We start from the raw sequence: 20683 nt of genomic DNA, 5'->3' as shown, positions 1-20683 counted from the left end.
TCATTTAGATATGGAATAGTGAAAAGATAGATTGTAATGTATTTTTTATTTTAGTTTGTTCTGTGGGATGCTCGATGAGCAGATCTAGGGTTTCATGAGATGTATCACAAGCTTTATCTGGCAAGGGATCCACAGATTTGAACAAGGGATCCGTTTGATGTTCTGATAAGTTGCAATGAGTGTTATATATCTTACCATGTTCTTTTGTGATTCTTATCTTTAATCTTGATGTAGATTTGTTAGTAGATGCGCTTATTTCAAATTAGGTTGAAAGTTTTGTGATATTTGAATTTGTATTTTTGGTGATGATAGTTAGCTTAATTTCAGATATGACATAGTGAAAGGATAAATTGTTTTTGTAGTTTTGATTTTACTTTGTTCTGTTATATTTTGATCTTTTCCTTCATTTTTTGGGACTGATAAGTATCATGGTTTTGTGATAATTATGATATTTAGGTCATTTAGATATGGAATAGTGAAAAGATAGATTGTAATGTATTTTTGATTTTAGTTTGTTCTGTGGGATGCTCGATGAGCAGATCTAGGGTTTCATGAGATGTATCACAAGCTTTATCTGGCAAGGGATCCACAGATTTGAACAAGGGATCCGTTTGATGTTCTGATAAGTTGCAATGAGTGTTATATATCTTACCATGTTCTTTTGTGATTCTTACTTTTCAGGTGAAGCGGTTGACGGATGTTCGAAGGACGAAATCTGAGGTTTACGAAGGATTTTCGCATGTGTTTTGTGATGAATCGACTCAGGTATGTCACTCGCAACTCGCAAGGAAACCTTTTTTTAGGATCTGAATTTAATTAGTTATACCTTTGGTTAACGACTGTCACGATCACTATTATTACAGAACAAGCTCACTCCGATCTTCTGGCTGCCGGAGAAAGTGTATCTGCTTGGAGAGTCTCGGAATTGGCTTTGGCGACGCTGAACGCTGCTTCATTCGAATCGATGGGGGCTTCATATGCAGAATGTTCCCTCACTTAGTGGTCTCATGCTCACTCAAGCAGAGGTAAAGTAAAGTTTATCATCATTCATCAATTTTCTTTTCTTTTTTTTTATAAGCTAACTATCATCACCAAAAATACAAATTCAAATATCACAAAACTTTCAACCTAATTTGAAATAAGCGCATCTACTAACAAATCTACATCAAGATTAAAGATAAGAATCACAAAAGAACATGGTAAGATATATAACACTCATTGCAACTTATCAGAACATCAAACGGATCCCTTGTTCAAATCTGTGGATCCCTTGCCAAATAAAGGTTTTTATATTTGCAACTTGACAAAATGTGATTTATATTAAATTTATTTTAAGTTAATAGTGTACTGGTTATAACTAATATCAAATCTTTACTAATACTTGATTTCTTTTTATGATGGTTGACTTTGCGAGAACTAACGGAGCATTAGTGTCAAGAATGGGCTGAGATTCGAATTCAGTCGGTTTTTCGCTCTTTTTTGGTAATTTCTAAGCCTTGAATATTAATTTTTAACATGCTATGCTACTGAGAGAATATAAACTTGACTATATTTTGTGTTTTATGATGTGTTTTGTTATTTTTATGCTTTTTGTTTTTTAACTGATCTTAACCCATTTGACTTATGCTACAGACAAAAAGGGATCAAGATCGGGACCGTCCATTTGACTTCACACGGATCACCATATGCTTTCTCTCTCAATGCTCACACATCTCACAAAAAGGGATGCCAAAAGCAGGGAAGTACAATCTACAGGAAAAAGCAACACTTTACTTTTGTGTGAAAGACAGCTTGCTTGCTGCAGTCTCTATAATATATCAACACTCTTCCATACACTGTTTGAAAGACAGCACTGCTAGCTTCAGTCTCTATAAATAATCCAGAGATATCTACACTCTACTCACACTTTACAAACTCTCAACTACACTCAACTGAAATTGTAAGTTTATCTCAGTTGAATAATCCTACTTTCAAAACATCAACTTAACAACTTCTATTTACTTCGATTTCAGAATATATCAACTCTTTGCATTCGGAGGGTATGATGCATAAGCTGAGCCTGTGAGGGTATGATGCATAAGCTGAGCCTGTGAGGCTATGATGCATAAGCTGAGCCTGTCGTCTCTATGATGCATAAGCTGAGCTTGTGTTCTTAATATGTCTGAACTGAAACTGTTAAGGCTATGATGCATAAGCTGAGCCTGTGAGGTTACATATGTGTTTCTTGTGCTTAAAACAGCTGTACATCATGCTTTAAAGGTTGTTTAAGTTTAGTGGAAAAATACTCTTGTACATCATGCTTTAAAGCGGGGTTACATAACACAATAGACTGTGATGATGATTGTATTTTGAGGGTACATAGAAGATCCGAGTAGCATCTTGGCGGGGCAATATCCAGGTTGCATAGTTCTCACTTTGCAACCGTGTGTTGCAGCCATGGCTTTACCCGTAGTTGTGTTCATCTCTCAATTACATGTCTGAGTCTTCCAGTTGTAAAAGTATTATCACAGATTCACAGATCTAAAAGTACATGTCTGATCCGTGTGATAAAGTTAAAAAAATGGTAATTGAACAAGGTGTTGAAAAAACACTTAATGCACAATGTACAACTGTTAAGGCACAAGAAAACACAAACCCTTTTACCCTTTACAAGGGTATACATCTGCCGTCCAATTGTTAAACTTTCTCACACGGATCAAGATCGGGACCGTCCATTTGACTTCACACGGATCACCATATGCTTTCTCTCTCAATGCTCACACATCTCACAAAACAACATCAGATCTTCTCTCTCTCTGGCAAGGGATCCGTTTTATCTGGCAAGGGATCCACAGATTTGAACAAGGGATCCGTTTGATGTTCTGATAAGTTGCTTTATCTTTAATCTTGATGTAGATTTGTTAGTAGATATCTTACCATGTTCTTTTGTGATTCTTACTTTTCAGGTGAAGCGGTTGACGGATGTTCGAAGGACGAAATCTGAGGTTTACGAAGGATTTTCTCATGTGTTTTGTGATGAATCGACTCAGGTTAGGTTCTAAATGTTGATTTATCTTTAATCTTGATGTAGATTTGTTAGTAGATGCGGTTATTTCAAATTAGGTTGAAAGTTTTGTGATATTTGAATTTGTATTTTTGGTGATGATAGTTAGCTTAATTTCAGATATGACATAGTGAAAGGATAAATTGTTTTTGTAGTTTTGATTTTACTTTGTTCTGTTATATTTTGATCTTTTCCTTCATTTTTGGGAATGATAAGTGTCATGGTTGTGTGATAATTATGATATTTAGGTCATGCTTTAAAGGTTGTTTAAGTTTAGTGGAAAAATACTCTTGTACATCATGCTTTAAAGCGAGGTTACATAACACAATAGACTGTGATGATGATTGTATTTTGAGGGTACATAGAAGATCCGAGTAGCATCTTGGCGGGGCAATATCCAGGTTGCATAGTTCTCACTTTGCAACCTTGTGTTGCAGCCATGGCTTTACCCGTAGTTGTGTTCATCTCTCAATTACATGTCTGAGTCTTCCAGTTGAGTGTAGTTGAGAGTTTGTAAAGTGTGAGTAGAGTGTAGATATCCCTGAATTATTTATAGAGACTGAAGCAAGCATGCTGTCTTTCAAGCATGCTGTCTTTCAAACAGTGTATGGAAGAGTGTTGATATATTATAGAGACTGCAGCAAGCAAGCTGTCTTTCACACAAAAGTAAAGTGTTGCTTTTTCCTGTAGATTGTACTTCCCTGCTTTTGGCATCCCTTTTTGTGAGATGTGATGTTGTTTTGTGAGATGTGTGAGCATTGAGAGAAAGCTGAACTGAAACTGTTTGAGGCTGTAAAGTGTGAGTAGAGTGTAGATATCCCTGAATTATTTATAGAGACTTAAAGGTTGTTTAAGTTTCGTGGTAAATTACTCTTGTTGTGTACTCCGGATTTTGTGTTCTTAATCTGTCTGAACTGAAAGTGTTTGAGGCTGTGATGCGAAAGCTGAGCTTGTGTTCTTAATCTGTCTGAACTAAAAGTGTTGAGTCTATGATGCATAAGCTGACCTTGTGTTCTTAATCTGTCTGAACTAAAAGTGTTTTGAGGCTGTGATGCAAAAACTGAGCCTGTGTAATCTATCCAACAACTCAAGCAAATGTTTTCTTTGCATTTTAGGGGGAACATGGGTGCTTCTCTCCCAGGGCATACAAAACATAGGTTATTGGCGGCAGCTCGCCATATTTAACATATAAAAAAACTTTATATGTTAAATTTGGCGGACTGCCGCCAATGACCTGTGTCTTGTATGCCCTGTGGAGAGATCCACCGATTCGAGGCAAACGGCTCACTTATAAAAAGAGTTAATGCCTGATTTGCCAAATGATATCCTTAATAAACATATGTGAAGGACAAGATGGTAATTGAACAAGGTGTTGAAAAAACACTTAATGCACAATGTACAACTCTTAAGGAATAAGAAAACACAAACCCTTTTACCCTTTACAAGGTTATACATCTTCCGTCCAAATGTTCTTAATCTGTCTGAACTGAAAGTGTTTGAGGCTGTGATGCGAAAGCTGAGCTTGTGTTCTTAATCTGTCTGAACTAAAAGTGTTGAGTCTATGATGCATAAGCTGACCTTGTGTTCTTAATCTGTCTGAACTAAAAGTGTTTTGAGGCTGTGATGCAAAAACTGAGCCTGTGTAATCTATCTGAACTGAAAGTGTTTTGAGGCTGTGATGCAAAAACTGAGCCTGTGTAATCTATCCAACAACTCAAGCAAATGTTTTCTTTGCATTTTAGGGGGAACATGGGTGCATCTCTCCACAGGGCATACAAGACACAGGTTATTGGCGGCAGCTCGCCATATTTAACATATAAAAAAACTTTATATGTTAAATTTGGCGGGCTTCCGCCAATGACCTGTGTCATGTATGTCCTGTGGAGAGATGCACCCATCTTCCCCCTAAAAAACATAGAAAACATTTGCTTGAGTTGTTGGACCGAGCGAACCTTGCATAATGCGTCAAGGGAAACTATTGGTCGAGCGAGACATTTGTTCAGGTATCCTTATTTCATGATAAAATGATTATGAATAGCTGTGCATAAACTAATCGCAAGTTTGTTTGGTATATGCAGGGTAAAAGGGAACAGCAGTGTTCAGCACTGTGTCATTCTTGCTTGGTGCCATCACCTCAGTTGTCTCTGGCTTACCATCCGTGTACTTTACTAAAATTTGATCGGTGCAGTGAGCATGCGAGCGCAACAAGTGCAGCCGCAGCGGCGCGGTGAGGGCAGCCGCAACGAGCGCAGCGGCATGGTTAATAAAAAAATAAAAAAACTGCCACCTCTAAGTAGATATGTATCAGAACGTACAAATTCATATTTATTGTTTTGTTTATGCGTTTAATCGTTTGATTAACGACTCGATTGATTTGTTTGTAACCATTTGTCTGGAAACGAACTTATTTATCTTACTTTAATTTTTGTATTAAGCATCATCTATCGCGCCTTTGCTGACTGACTTTTATAGATCACTACTTTAGGGAGAATGAACAATTATCCAAATATGGAGATACTAAATCTGCTCGAGGTATGATGCTGGTTGAACTTAAGAAACTAATTGAAGGAAATCCTTTATTTTGTGACAAATTTCAGTTCCAAACCTTAGGAATTCAAGATTAAGGACTCTTACAAACCTAAGACTGTTTGGGAAATTTTTGACTATGTTTTGTACATCTTACAATATAGTAGTTAATGTTAGTTATTTGTGAATTTGTATCACAATTTGAACCAACAAAAGCCTAGGTAGTCCGTCTATTTCAGGTAACATAACTAGAATCAAACAATTTTCTTTGTTTTCTCCTGAGTCGCACAATAACCACCAAACGCCATCACGAAACCACCAATCGCCGCAAATTGCTGATTCTCGCCGCTGAAGAAGGCCTCAACCGACCATCACATTCTGCTACACTACCACCATCGTCGTCACAAGCCACATTGGAAACTACATCCCCGTAGATAGCCCTAAACTCACCAACCTAAGTGATACCACTCCCGCCGCATCGCGCGGGTAAGTGACTAGTATATATATATATATATAGGAGAGGGTTAAAATGAGAAGAAATTTTTTGTAAGAATAAAAAAAAGAAATTTCAACCAATAATAATGCTTCATTTTAGTACTTCATTTAATTTTTGTATTTAATATTGATATAATGGTATATTGGTAAACTTAGATGGATCATTAATTGTTAGTCTTCCTTTTTCATAGCTAACTACATCAAATTTGTAATTTATTTTAAAAAAAATATATATTTTCAAAAAAAAATATATATATAATTTAAAGTGTAACATAAATTATGAGGTCTGTAGAATGAATTACGAACTGTGTAGAATAATTTTCAATATGTGTAGAATAAATTTCAAACGTGAAGGATAAATTTTGATGTGTGTAAGCAAAAATTTAAGTGCGGAGGATGATAGCGTTTATGACTAATTAATTAGTTAAAGGTAATTAATAATAAATGAGTTGAGAGAAAAACTATTTAATGTTTTACATTTGTACCATTTGTTCTTTTTCTTCTTAATTTAATTTTCTTTTCAAATGAACATTCCCATATATATATATATATATATATATATATATATAATTTGCAACGTATCTATGCATTATGATTTGTAACATAATGCTTATTGGGTTGTATCCACTAAAGACAAATTTGTATTTTATTTAAATACTATAAATAATTTTGCGATTTAACACAACGCAACGTGCATGTGTGGTTAAACGTTTTTACGTCGTTTATTTTTTCCATTTGATAGGTTCATTGTAACGCTTGAGTCCTAAATCGACTTAGTAATTTTTTTATTTTTTTACGTTTCGTTTTATTTATTCACACTAACACAAAGACAAATTTGTATTTCATTTAAATACTATAAATAATTTTGCGACTTAGCACGACGCAACGTGCGTGTGTGGTTAAATGTTTTTACGTCGTCTACTTTTTCCATTTGACAGGTTCATCGTAACGCTCGGGTCCTACATCGACTTAGTTATTTTTTTATGTTTTATGTTTCGGTGGAATTTCTTCGCATTAACACGCTGCAACTTCAATATTGGTGGTCACTGGTAGTAGTGTGACATTATGTTTGCTCCCACCGCAACACAGTGTGCTTAATACTAGTTTTCATATAAAAACCTTCTAACACAATTATTATTTTATTATAAAATAACGAAATGGTTTTGTGGAGGTCTACAAGTGAGAAAACGAAGACCCTTGTCTATAGATTGACCTCAGCAACTTTGAATTTTGACTATGCCTTAAATGCAATTTTCTATTTATATGATTGGACCGCCAAATATTGCTTATTATAGCAATCGACGTATGAGCCTCATTTAATTGTACACATAGTAGGTTTTGCCCCGCCCACGTTACGGGGCACTAAAATGAATATTTCTCTCTCATAACATCATAACATGTACGACTATGTTTCTGTTACTTGTACATGCTACTCATAACACGATCTCAAAAAAAAATGCATCGAGTCAACTAATTAAAACAAAACACTACCATACGTTTGTTAAAAAAAAACTAAAAGATAGAAAAACTAAAATTTTAAACTAGGGGTAAAATTGTAATTTTTCAGGACAAATGAGAGTGTGCCAGACAGCCATCTGACACAAATAAAAATTACACCGAGTCAACCAATTAAAACAAAATACTACCATAGTTTTGTAAAAAAAAATCTAAAACGATGGTATAACTGTAATTTTACACCGGTGAGAAAATCGTAATTTTACAGGGAAAGAAAACAAAAACGATGGTAAAACTGTAAATTTAAACTGGGGGCAAAATCGTAATTTGGTTGGGCGGAAAAAAAAAACAAAACCAATGGCAAAACTGTAAATTTAAACAGGGCAAAATTGTTATTTGGTTGGACTAATTGTGAACTGTCAGGCAACTGCCTGGCACTATTTCCCTCCATGGAAAATATATTGTATATAAATATCTATACTTTCTATAAAAGAAGAAATCCCAATGACATAAGAAAAACTGATGTGTCAGCAGGAGAGCATGTCCAACAAGGCTTTTCTTATGTCATTATTATATCATAAAGCCTAATATATAAATCACTTTAAAATACATTTAATGTTCTATCAAACCACTGCCTTGTGTATTTTCAAATGTTAAAGGTCTGGCCCACATTCCAAAGGGCAAACCACTGCCCATCTACGAGAAAGTAGCAGTTGGTTCCTTTGGCAAACGTATACTTAGCAGCAGCAGTTGTTGTTATCTTCCGTAATGCTTTTAGATCAGCAGATGTTTAACGCTAATTACCGGGAAATTCAAATTCAAATATGCATAGGAATAAGTAATTAGCAATTAATGCATGTCACTCAAAAACTCCTGTCAATCGTCCTTCTTATATAAGGCTTTTCTTCTCATTTCCCTCTTCATATTTCATCACGCTTTCATCTTCTCTGATTTTGAAATTTGAAATTTAATCACAATCCGAATTCCGAATTAGAAGCATGACAATATCAGTTGACAGTAATAATCTTAGTTTTGTTAACGATTTGAATCCTGGGAAGGATATGTGGAACATGAAGGCGAGAATTCTTCGAAAATGGAATCAGGGTTACAAGATGGAGATCATCTTCATTGATGAGAAGGTAATTTGTATCTCTGCTTTTCCGTTTTATTATTATTTTAGAAAATGTAGTGTTGTATGCTAAGAAGATACTTTCTTTAAATGTTCTTCAGGGTGCTAAGATTCAAGCAGGTATTAAGAGTCATCTGATACCTGTTTTTGATGGACAGCTGCAAGAAGATGCTGTTGTGATTCTATCGAAATTTGTGTTGGTGAGAATAAAGACTTATATAAAGTAGTAGTGCAGCCTTATAAAATCAACTTTTATAGATGCACAATTGTTACTCCTATGAGAGATTGGCAAGGTGTTGAGTATGGTTTCAATTTCAGAGCTTATGAAGATATTCTTCAAGGAGAGGCATTAAACGCTTTGAGTGTTGGTAGTGTATATTTTTGTAATCATGTCTTGCTTATATAATATTAGAGAGTTTTACTTATATTCTTGTATAATGTGATCATATAGATGTTGCTGGATCTGTGATTTGTTATGGAGATCTTGAAATATTTGATCGACCTCCAAAGGAGACTAAGAAGATGAATTTCGAGATTGAAGATTTGGAGTAAATTGTTGTTTATATGTTCAGTTATGTACTGATCATTAAATGTATTTAATGATGTTAATAAATAAGATGAAGAATGGTTGTATTTAATGTGGGATCATCGTAATGGTAATAAATGAGATTTATAGTGTTTGTATGTAATGCTGAATCATGGTAATAAATGAGGTCTACAGTTTATTCTTAGTGAATATGGTAGTTAATTTATGGCTCATTTGCTACTTTAATAAATGTTATAGCTTTCCTGATTGATTTTCTGTTTTTATTCATTCAATGTTGTTTTGATATGAATATTCTTTTCATGTTGGGGTAAGGTTTTGTGGTGTACTGTGTGGAATGATTATGCTCTGCAGATTAAGGACTTCATTTCTAAAATCCCACCTCATGAGCATGTGATGGTTGTTATACAACATGGAAAGTGTAAGGAATGGAAAGGTATTTTTGTTACTTTCTGCAAATCATAACTATACTGTTTATTTCTGGCAATATAAAGACAGGTATACATTAAATATCTATATACTTTTCCATGTAGGTGAATATAATGTTCAAAGTGATAAGTTTGCAACACGAATTTCTTTGAATGAAGAAATTGATGAAGTTGATGAGCTAAGGAGGAGGTAATTTCTCAATGTAATTTCTATTGTATATAGATGTTCAAGTCAAATACTTGGTTTCATGTAATTTGTATACTAATTCTAATCATTTGGGGTATTCAAAAGGCATATACTGAAGTTTGGACAAGGGAGTGGTTCTACTTCTCAAACGATACTATCGTCTCAGAGTGTTTTTCCATTACATAAAGAATTTGTAACTGAAGGTGTGAAGAAACATGTTGATGAGATTAGCGAAATAGAAAAGGTTTCACATCTTTGTATATAGTTTGGTTATTTGTTTGGTTTGTCACCTGCGTGTTTTTACAGGAAGTGTCTTGTGTTTTTACAGGAAATGTCTTGTGTTGTGGTTGCGACAATTAAGATTGTGCAAGAAGAGTATGGTTGGTTTTATGCTGCCTGTCGTAAGTGTTTCAAGAAGGTGATGAGTAAAAGTGAATACTTGCAGAATGTTGAAAATGTTTCAGATGATATTCTTCGATTGCTTGCGACTTCTTTGGTTTGTATCAGATGTCATACTGAATGTACATCGATCACCACAAAGTAAGCAATGATGATTATTTAGCGTTATATTTATATAAGTAACATTCTAAGACTGATATTTGAATACAGTTTTGCAGTTTACTTAGTTAGTTGTGTATATTTCAGGTTCAAGGTGCAAGTGCGGGTGCAGGATGAGAGTGGTATTGTTTCTTTTGTTATGTTTGATAGAGATATTCAGAAGCTTCTTGGATTAGCGGCGAGTGACATAAAAGAGAGGCAGGTTAAGGCCAATGATACTGGATTCCCTCATGAGATATTTCGATTGGTTGATAGGAAGGCTGCTTTTAAGATTGATGTTTCACAGTTCAATCTTAAAAATGACTATCGTGTTTATACTATGCAAAAAACATGTGATGATCCAGTAATAATTGCTGAGTTGGTTGGTGGAGATGGTAATGGTGATGAAAATACTGATGAGGTAGCATATAAAATTACTCTTTCAATCTATTTATTTTTCTTTTGAGTTTTAAACACTGGATTCTGTACTTTTTTATATGATATCATATATTATGATCCTTTAGGTTACTCAAGAGGTAGCCGACGTTAAAGACGTTAACCTTTCAGACTCTTCCCAGGTGTCTGCTGAACGAACTTCAAGGGTGAGTATTTATTTTTAAAGTATGTTTAGTACGTTTAAAAAGAGTTCATTATTTTATTAAATGAGATCAATAGTTGTTTTGTGATCTGTTGCAAGGATGTTGTCTCTGTTACGGCCGACTCTTCAGCCGTTGAAGTTGAAAAGGATTCTAGATCAAGTCCCAATGGAAAGCGGATGGCTCGAGATGCTGATGTTGTCAACGTTGGTGAGCTATCTACTACTGTGAGAAGAACCCGGAAGAAGCTGACTAAGGTTAACATCTAGATGCTTATGAAAAACAATTCTTATGAGAGATAAGTAGAAACCATTTATTTTTGAAGAATCCTTGTGGTTTTTATTTATGTCTGTTAACTGTTGTTTTAACAAACTGTGGTTGAAAGTTTGGTTTGTAAGGGCTACGATGATGAAAATGATATGTAATGTCTATGGTTTGAATATCAAGTAAGGTTAACCTTTTGTTTGTTATATAATATAATATTGTTATTATACATTATATACATTTTTGGTGATATTGTTGGACTGAATAAGTAGTGGGGTTGTATATTATTGTTAGATTGGTGAATGAAAATTTAATCAATTGGTTAGTCGGAAAACTGTTGGGGTCTGAGATACATTAACATCTGTAAGAGGCTAAGCACTGTTATAGTGTGCAAACATCTGTTAACCCCTAAGCACTGTTAAAAGATCTGTTAAAGGCTACGCACTGTTATATCGTGCTTCAACAGACCTTATGAGCTGTTAATCATCATCTGTTAAAGATCTTATATTATAGATCTTCTGTTGAATTGTGTAATATCTGTTGGTGAACAGCAGGACTTAGGTTCATCATATATTTTACTTCATCGGCAGAGGTTCTCTTTAGCAGACCTTTGCTTCAGCAGTCTTTGTCTTAACAGACCTTTTGGTTCATCAGCAGAGTTTGTTTGGCTATTGATGGACTGGATAAGTAGTAAGGTTGTATATTATTGTAAGATTGATGAATGAAAATTTAATCAATTGGTTAGTCGGAAAATTGTTGGGGTCTGAGATACATTAACATCTATTAGAGGCTAAGCACTGTTATAGCGTGCTAACATCTGTTAACCCCTACGCACTGTTAAAGATCTGTTAAAGGCTAAGCACTATTATAGCGTGCTTCGACAGACCTTATCAGCTGTTGATCATCATCTGTTAAAGATCTTATATTATAGATCTTCTGTTGAATTGTGTAATATCTGTTGGTGAACAGCAGGACTTAGGTTCATCATACATTTTACTTCATCAGTGGAGGTTCTCTTTAGCAGACCTTTGCTTCAGCAGTCTTTGTCTTAACAGACCTTTTGGTTCATCAGCAGAGTTTATTTGGCTATTTATGGACTGGATAAGTAGTAGGGTTGTATATTATTGTTAGATTGATGAATGAAAATTTAATCAATTGGTTAGTCGGAAAACTGTTGGGGTCTGAGATACATTAACATCTGTTAGAGGCTAAGCATTGTTATAGCGTGCTAACATCTGTTAACCCCTAAGCACTGTTAAAGATCTGTTAAAGGCTAAGCAATGTTATAGTGTGCTTCAACAGACCTTATGAGCTGTTGATCATCATCTGTTAAAGATCTTATATTATAGATCTTCTGTTGAATTGTGTAATATCTGTTGGTGCACAGCAGAACTTAGGTTAATCATACATTTTGCTTCATCAGCAGAGGTAAAACCACAAAGTTTTGGAAGTATATGCTAAGACTACATAACTTCATTCTTAAGTTAGTTTCCAAACAAGAAATTTGTCCATCAAACATGTCAACTAAAACATAAATTATACAAGGCTGAAAAGGTGTTCAAAGATCATGTCAACAAACTTCAAAGTGTATTTTTTTCTCCTCTTACACTTTTTTCTTCGACTGTCTCAAACCTCAGCTTTTTCCCCACAGATATTCCCGTTTCATCCATGATATGCTGCCAGTCTGTATGCATCACTAAATGGTTGTTGTCGTCAGGTCTTTTAGGATCTCTCCTAACAACCAGCTGTACCAAAAACTTCACATGACCAAATGACAGCATAGCTCTACGGTAATCATTTAGCTGGTGTTCTCAAACAAAGTTCCTCAGTATTGCCTATAAAGGAAAATTCTTTCTTAAGTTATTCATTCAAAACATCATATACTTTAAGTAATAACAGATAGATCCAAGATTATAAGTAAAATCAACCATATTAAAAGTAGATATGTAAATACCAAGCTGTGTGTCTCTAAAACATGGTATTCAAACTGTTTTTTATAATGTGGACGCCTTTTGCGGTGTTGGTGATTGGTACGGCTGCAGTGATGTTTTGTCTCCTCGTGAAGTGCAATCCCATCTTTGTTAAAAACCTTCACAGTGAAGTTAAAGTCGTCTTCAGGAGTACTTCCCATCCATTGAAACAGCAGTTGGCAGCTTTCCTCAATGTCATTTTCGAAGCAAAAGTTGTCCATCATGGTACCATAAAACCAGCAGCTAATCCCTTTTTGTTTTCAGGAGAGAAAATATAATGCACATCAACTTTACTACTCTGCTTTGGTCCATGTACTTTGGCAACCAAATTATCAATTTTTAATCTCCTTTGCGACAACAGCTTCAGCAAATCGTGTGGTAAATGCTATAATTTTCATATATTTTAGAAATGTCATATTAGATTTTATATAGGATACAAAATATAAATTAAAAGTTTTTCTAACAGTCCAAAAGATACACTGGTAAGATATAAAAATAAGTAGCAGTTTTTAACCTGCTTGCAGTATGTTTCTTCTTCAGCCTGTATCAAGCATCCATGAACATAATCTCTGTTCGAGCCATCTTTTCTAATCTCCAATCCCTCATTGTTCAAAACATTTATCTCAAATTTTGCTTCCTTCAATTTTTTTAAACACAGCTTGTCTATGTTATTATTTCTATAAGTTTAAACAAACCAGGTCCATTCTGGCCCGTTTATCCTCTTACTTTTATGACTGATACTCTGTACTGCAATCTTATACTTAAAACCTGTATAATCAACCAACTTTATCACTTCACACTTTCTTGGTAATTGGTTAGCCATTATCTTTGGAAGTACCTATGTATATAAAATACACAACATTTAATATATCTTTAATTTTATAAACACAGTTTTTAGCATACAATTGTGATTTGAGCTAATTTGTTCTAAGAATATAGCTTACCAATCCCTTATTTAAGTCTGCCAATTAAGAGACGTTGATAATTATCATAAACTCCATCTGAAAGTAAAAAATACAATAACAGTTAAATACTAAAATATAAAATCAATTGTATCTGAAAAGCATTCTATTTAAGGTATAAAAAAAATATCCAACACCCTGTAGGACCAAACTTATATGTTGTGTACTTCAATATGGTCCCTACAACCAACATTATGAATCTAACACTGTGTAAGATCAAATTTTTGTTCTTGTATAATAAAAAAATATTATATGGCAATAAAGTTTTCAAATATCCATGTTTGTGTCAACTTCAAACTTCAGTTTTTTAGCAGACAAGGCTATATTCACTTACAAATCAGACATATGAGTACTATAAACTGATTGCAGAATATTTTATCAAAATTAATATTGATAGAACAAATGTATCAATACTACATGGCAGTTCATATAATAATTCTAAAACCATTGTAAAATTTACAACGAAATATTTATGAAACAATAATATTTCAGATTGTTATTTAAATGGAATGAATCAAAATGTAACTAAATAGGTTGATATAAATCTTATTATAAAATAAAGAAAATAAGTTCATATAAGTTTATCTATTTTAACATCAGTAGATTATGATTTTGATGTTTATATAATTTGAAATGAGAAAACTGAAAGGAACATGTCAAAGCATACCTATAAAATACACAAGAGAACAAAAAAATACCTGATCTAAAACTTTAAACTTCTGATCGTCAAGTCTGAGGAAGAAGAAACTGTAGAGTTTTTTCGCCGGAGAAGAAGAGGTGAGATTGTATTGGGATTGTTGAAAATAAGATATTTATCTATTAACTTGTAATAGTTTATTTATTTAACTTATAATAATCTTTAATTTCGGGATTTAAAAACTATTTTTAATTATATAAATATAAATATATTAAATTAATAGATAAGTTTTTCGTATTTAAAATTTTAAATTTATATTCAAACAGTGGTTATTGCTGTGCAAAAATTGCGATGTTTTAATGTAAAAGGGGGTAAAGTATAAATTTTACAAAATTTAATTTCAACCAACCAGTGTAAATGTAACATCTGTATTAACTCCATTTAATATACTTTTCATCTCCATTATTGAATATAAGCTCCAGAAAACATATTCGGAAGTTTTCTCAAATAACTTTCTTATCAAAATCGGCAAGGTACTATTGCGTAATATAAATTACACGCTATAAAATCAAATATTGTTTCTTTGAATTTATTGTTTGTATTATATATGTTAGATTAATCATTATTTGATGTTATGAGTATGTGTTTGTCACTGACGGCGTTTCATATTCTCTCTTGAAGCAAATAATAGTTGTTGTGGTATTTTTATTGATTAAGTACTGCATTAACTTAAATGAAGTTACTGATAGCATTCTCTGTCACAATTTGTGCATGCATCTTCATGATGTTGTCTTCTCCATTTTTTTTATTTTTATAAATCAACCATATAATTTTTGGTTGATGCTCATTTGCTTAATTGTTATGAGAGATGATGATTTTCGTTTTGTGCTTTGTTTTTATAATACCTTAAGTGTGTGAATATACCACTTGATTTTTATAATAACTTGTAAGTTTAAATTGTTTATTGCAGATATGAATCTATCCAATCAAACACCATCCTTTTTACAATTCCTTAATGAAGATGATTTTATATTTTTGGTATGTTTTTTAACTTTCTTGCTACTATTAGGATTCTACGTTAATTTTTGATGTAAGATGTTTGTTAACTACTGTTGCAGAATATACAACTTGATTTTCAGACTCTGTTGTGGGGCAAGGAGGTCCCGTATGGGCGAATTGTAGAGTTACTTGATGGTGACAAATCATGGTTAGTACGAGTAAGGAAGAGAGATGATCATTGTATATTTACGGATGGATGGACAAAGTTTGTTAGAGATTGTTGTTTGAAAACGAAAAATGTTGTATTGGTGAAAGCTATTGGACGTTTGTCGTTCGTTGTCTCATGTTTTAAAGAAAAAGTGTAGGAGAACTCTTACATTTCAGCAAATATTAGCCCTGAAGTTGGCATGACTGTAAGTAACGATATATTATTTTGTTACTTACTCTAAATATTTTATGCTATCTCAACAGCTTGCTAACATCTATTTGCCCTATTAACGTCTGTTGACTTATAATCTTAACATCTGTTGACTAACCTTTTTAACTTCTGTTGACTAAGTCTTTTAACCTTGGTTGACTAACATCTGATATTTAAGATCTGTCCACGTTGCAACCTCTGCTGGACATAATGGATGACAGTTGTTACGAAACCTCTGTTGGATAGCAACAGAGGTATGTAATAGTTGATAGCCAAACAGTGGTTAGGTTGTGTGTAAATACTGTAACTACTGTTGACTAACCCTGTTGAGTAATTCTCATTTTAACTTTTGTTGACTAATCCGTTGTAACTTCTGTTGCTCATTAGTTCATATCAAATTTGTAAGTCTGCGCTAAATATTCCTTTGCTTCTTCTATAGCTAATTTCTGACAAATTTTGGAAACAATTCTATGGTAAAAATTACGAGTATCGGATGGCAACTATCTATGTTGGCGAAAGGTTTTGGAATGTGATGATGAAAGGATGGACTGATGGATGCAGATTTACTGATGGATGGTCAAAGTTGATTGAAGAAGTTCCCATACCAGTTGAATCTTGGTTGGTTTTCACCATGATTGCATCTAAAACGTTTGAGCTTTCCGTTTTCCATTCCGAGACTGGAACTAAGGTTTCCTTCAAGAAAGCTGATGTGGTTGTTTTGGATGATTCAGTTTATGGAGATGATGGGTTTGATTTATTGGCTGCAGTATAAAATTTTGATGATATAATACATTGTTTGATAACATGACGGTGATAAGTAACTTTTATTATATTATGCTAATAACTTTTGAAATCTCATTTTGTAGGCTAAACACAAACAGCTTCTGGATTCCGGGGAAGTTGCTTTGGATAATGAGGATGCTGGAGCTTCGGTTGGTAATTCTAAGCAGCGTACGAGTTTTGAGGATATTTTTAATGTATATATACACATGTAATATTTATATATTATTATGATTTAAAATATGGTTTCTTATATATGATCCTTCTTATAAATATAGTTTGTTGATGATGGACTATTTGATTCAAAGATTGCGTGTCTGGTTGATGAGTCAGATGTTAAAAATGCTGTAAATTTATAATTTTCTACGCATATATTTTATTGTATTATAAGTATAAGAAGGTTTTTTTAAATTTTTTTGTAGCCTGAAGATCATTCTGTAAAAATAGCTGATGATGTTAACGATCGTCAACTACAGTCTAATGATTTTCCTGTTCGTGACATTTCTGCCTCTTCAAGTGTTGTATCTAATGTAAGTGTTTATTAGTTTTATACTGTCTGTTTTATTATTGTCTCAATATATTGATATTCTTCTGTATGATTGAGTCTTAAACTTCAAAGTTGAGTTGAGAAGATAGTTTGTGTTGATAAAGAAAGTTATAAAATTTCAAGAATTTAGAGTTGTTATATTCTAAATTAATTTACTTAGGTGGAAAAGATGCGCAAACTTCATGGCAAGACAATTGTAGAGGATAATAAAACTGTTGATAGACCATGTAAAGTTCGAAAGGTTCGTTTAGTATCATCCACTTCAGAATCAGTCTTACACTTCACCACACATGCTGAAGACAGCCTTGTAAGCTTTTGCAGTCGTTGCTTTGTTTCGTTATTTCAACAATTTCAGTTATATATCAATATTTTATAAAATTCACTATTCAATTTTCTGTTTTTAGCAACTGCCATCAGATGTATCTTCTGCGTTGAATTTGCATACTGATAATCCTAAGCTTATCAAGATCCAGAATCTCAAATGTGAAGTCCAGGAGCTGTTTACAACATCTCAAAAAAAACCAATACTGGATTCAACTATGCTATTGTTGGATGGTCTTCTTATCTGAGATCTTGCAATATTGCTTTTGGTGATGAACTTTCGTTAGAGTTTCACAAGTCTACTCAATTGCTGAAGTTAAAAAAAGTTGTGCATATCATGACAAAGATAAAGTCCTCTTAGTTTCATGTCATGATTGTTTGTGGTTGTACATTTGGTTCGTTGCTGGTACTAATTTTGCTTCTTAGACATGTTCTATATGTAGTTATGTCTATAAACAAGTTTCATTGTCAATGGGTGGGTGCTACTTTTTTTTGTGGATAGCACAATGGAAATACTCATATGTATCTTATATATTAATTGATGATGCATGTCTATAGTTGTCTTTTAGCAATAATAGATAACACGATTTGGTATAATATCTATACACATATGTATATGTTCTATCAGTATGTGTTATGCATGGTTTTTTAACACATGTTGGTAATAAAATTATTCTCTTAATATCTGTTTACTAACCTTTGTAGTTTCTGTTGACTGACCTTTTTAACATGGGTTGACTAACATCTAATAGTTACTATCTATCCATCTGGCAAGCTCTGTTGGAGATAATGGATGACAGTTCTTATTAAAGTCTGTTGGAAAGCAACAGAAATTTTTAAAAGTTAATAGACAATAGTGGTTTGTTATCAACATAATGGAATTACTGTTGAATAAACCTATTGATCATTAATTTATATCAATTTTGTAAGTGTGCACTAATTATTTTTTTACTCTCTGTCAATATGTGTTATGCATGGTTTTCTAAGAAACGACCCGTGTTTGCACACGGGTCTTACCGCTAGTAAATATAAATAGATACACACTAGTGCGTTTATCTCAGAATAAAAAATATAATAAAACTACAAAAATCTTATAATATACTTATATATGCAATTGAATGTAATACATATAAGACGGTTATAACAATCCCATTTTCGTTCTTTCACTTGGTAGAGGCATTGCCTTTTAAAGGAGAGGTCCCAAGTTCAACCCTACACATTGGCGATTAATTTAGGATTATTAGTGTAATAGAGTAAGAGTAAACGTTATCATTCAATTTTTTTCTTATTTTACTTTGATAATATTTTTTTAACGCCTAACTCACACATCATCATAAATTCATAATCTTACACTTAAATCTACAAATATGTTCACTATGGGAGTTGAACCCAAACTACTAGAAAACTGCCAAATTTGTAGGAAATTGTTCTTCCCTATAGTTTGCTAAAAAAATATATGTGTGAAATAATGTTGTCGGTAATCAGGTTTGCTACAAAATGACAAAATTTGCTACAAATTTTCGACAAAAAACTCTCGTCGCAAAGGTTGCGACAAAATGCCGACAAACCATATTTGATGTTTTTCTGACAATTCTTATACAATTTTGCCTTCTTTAATTTAATTTTATTATATTTATTCAAAAATAATAATAATATTAAGAAAAAAATAATATATGAATACAAATAATTTTTTATACAAATTTCCTAAAATTAAGTATCCTTCTTTAAAAATTTGCGACAAATTTCCCAGAGTTGAAAAGATTTTTTAGTGATGCGACAAAATTCCTACAACTTAAAAATTAACTGATTTTTTATTTTCCGACAAAATACAAGATTTTTTTATTTCTTTCCACAATTTTCCAACAAAGTACGATATACGATAACTTCTTTTCCTACAAATTTCTGAAAAACAGTTATTATTTTGTTTCTTGACAATTTAACCAAAAAAAACAATTCATTTTTTTAAATTTATTTGATAATAGTCCGACGAATAATTAAATAAAAAGAATAATATAATATTATTAAAAATTAACAAAAACTAAATTATTAATAAAAAGTTAATAACGACATATACAACATAAACATTTTTACAAAACCAACATTTTTTGACATGGATCTAAATAATACACAAGAAACTCCGCCTGAGTACCGGAACGATCTAATTTTGTCACATTGTCTTCTAATTGGTTGTGCATTCGTTTTTCCCTTTGATCTTTTTCAACCCGCTCATGGTGCTCTCTCTTTACGCTCAACCCGATTATGTTTCAGTTCTTCAAAGTCACCATACAATTAAAAAAAATATGAAATCATATTACAAACACACATACATATGCTCAAAATAGTTACGAGTCAAAATGAGTTGTGCTCAAAATAGAGACACTTTTTTAGCACAACGTTGGATTATGAGCCATGAATAACATGAGTTGTGCTTACTTTTTGTCCTTAAAATGATTCATTAGTACTTTGGAAGGCATGTCTAACTATGCTACCAAATCATATCTTAAATGTTTTTTAAGTGAATTCTTTTTACCACTTTAAGCTACCCAAGTTTTGTTCTACACATATAAACTAAACCCTAGTGTTCAATTACCTTAGAGCTTTGCCAACATTAAACACAAATACTTAATGTAACATTTGAAGAAATCAAATACACACACCACCTCTACAACAAACTATTGTGTTTTAATTAAACATGTTTACTATCAAGTTAACTCGACCTCTACAAAATTTCACCCATAAAATCATAGGCTAGAACAAATAGAGATTAAAAAAATTCACAAGACATTAAAATATAAACAGTCAATGTCACCTGGTATGTGAATGTAAGCCAAGCAACAACATACAC

At 32.9% G+C, this 20683-nt stretch overlaps 1 long non-coding RNA gene across 1 annotated transcript; it reads left to right on the top strand.

The window, feature by feature from the left end:
• The first annotated feature begins 1326 nt into the window (after window positions 1-1326).
• On the top strand, window positions 1327-2084 carry LOC118491269. The gene is made up of 3 exons (XR_004891036.1): window positions 1327-1482; window positions 1633-1939; window positions 2013-2084. It is a non-coding gene; the product is annotated as an uncharacterized LOC118491269 (long non-coding RNA).
• Window positions 2085-20683: the final 18599 nt, after the last annotated feature.

The sequence above is a fragment of the Helianthus annuus genome, chromosome 4, assembly GCF_002127325.2.
Source record: "Helianthus annuus cultivar XRQ/B chromosome 4, HanXRQr2.0-SUNRISE, whole genome shotgun sequence".
In the NCBI taxonomy this organism is placed as follows: Eukaryota; Viridiplantae; Streptophyta; class Magnoliopsida; order Asterales; family Asteraceae; genus Helianthus; species Helianthus annuus.
Note: the sequence above shows the minus strand (reverse complement) of the source record. Positions and strands in the feature narration are given on the sequence as shown.